We start from the raw sequence: 1,831 nt of genomic DNA, 5'->3' as shown, positions 1-1,831 counted from the left end.
GCAGCGACTGACAGCTCAGATATTTACACCAAACTCTGTTCAACAATGTTCTGATTTAATGTTGATCTGCACTTTGGAAATCTACAACACAACTCTGAGGTTTTCTGTCCGTGAGCCCAAAGAAACGCTGTTAAAGCCTCAAGGGAGACGTAGTTCTTAAATATCAACAACATAATCCCTGTTTTATCTTTGTTACACAAGATGGACCGAAAACCTCCGGAGCGTGTTTTATCAAAGGGAATCCTCCAGACAGAAATCTTCTGTAAACTCAGAGCTGATGCTTCAGCCTGCACTGTGAACTGAACTTCTTCTAAACATCAAGTGAGCTGGAGGGAAATTTAGGTTCCTGTTGAATTCTTACAACTTCTTGCTCCATGAAAAAACCCTGGAGGGCAGGAGAGAGCGGCTTTGAAAGTTGATTTAATTGAAATAAATGCATTTCTTGTGAATTACTGTTGAGCAGAATTTGCTATAAGGCACTAAGAATTTCAAAAAGGCACCAAGTCTTTTTTCACAATGTTGGTTTAATGGCTAATTTGCACGACAACGCTCAATTAACAGATTTCCAAATGGGGTTTGGTTTGACCTTTGCTGCATGTCAATGTGGAGCTGGAATAAAACATCTGACCGGCACATTAGCTGAATCAGAGACCAGAAATTATTAAGATGGAGCAGAAAACGATGCATGAACCAAAAAATTTATTTATTTCAAAAGCTGAATTAAATATTAAGATTATATATAAGATTATTCTGATTCTTAGGACGAGTTTAGGTCGGGATTGGATGTTGTAATTGCATCATTACCTTAAAAAATGGATTTTAAAAAGGATGAATTTATTTTTAATTAAGTTGGCCATGTTTATTATATCAGTTAATGAGGCTACAACAGATGAATATAAGGTTTAACTCTTTACTGAAGATGACATCACTGTCTGCTGCTCCCCCTCAACTGATCACTCTTCTATATTAAATAAGAAAACACTTTTTATATGAATAATAAAGAAATATTTGTGTTTTTATGATTGTTCTCATTAAAGCTGTGTTCTATTGTTTGGCTAAACATCTGCTCTGTGTCTTTTATTGAAACTGATAAAGAGAGAAACATTTTGTCTCATGAATATTTCAGTTTACTGTCGTATCCTGATTAATTATTCATATTTATTATCGACAGCAGCTCCACTGGTGTCACGTCCACAGTGTGGGGGGGTGTGGTGACCTGAGACCAGCAGAGGGCAGCAGCACGACTTTTTAATCCACTGGTTCCCAACCTGGGGGTCGCCCCCCTCCGGAGGGTCACCAGGTGAATCTGAGGGGTCGTCACATGATTCATGGCAAGAAGAAGAAACACTTCCATAGAACTTCCATATATGAAGTATAGGTTTTATTTTAAATGTACATATATGTAAAAAATTATATATGAAAACTTTTAGAAATTGGAACTATTTCATATATTTATATATATATAGCCTATACAAATATATACATTCATGTATGTCTGCTTATATTGTAGACATATGTTACATAAATATATATCCACAGCCTGTTAATATATGTAGACATTATATACATTATATACATTATAGACATTATATACATTATATACATCCAAAAGTCTGAGACACTTTCCCAGAATGTGAAGTTACACATGTTTAAAATCAAAGAGAAATTTATAAGAAAAACTTATAAACATTTTTTATATATATAATATATATATATTATAATAAACCTTCATGTAGCCTGTAAGAAACATTATGTAAATGTTGTATATGTGAAGACTGACAGTCAGAGCTCTGTATGTGTCTTTCACTGTCCCTGTCTGTCTCTATAGAAG

The sequence above is a fragment of the Seriola lalandi genome, unplaced genomic scaffold, assembly GCF_002814215.2.
Source record: "Seriola lalandi dorsalis isolate HSWRI2012SDOR001 ecotype SW California unplaced genomic scaffold, Sedor1 jcf7180002050496, whole genome shotgun sequence".
In the NCBI taxonomy this organism is placed as follows: Eukaryota; Metazoa; Chordata; class Actinopteri; order Carangiformes; family Carangidae; genus Seriola; species Seriola lalandi.
Note: the sequence above shows the minus strand (reverse complement) of the source record.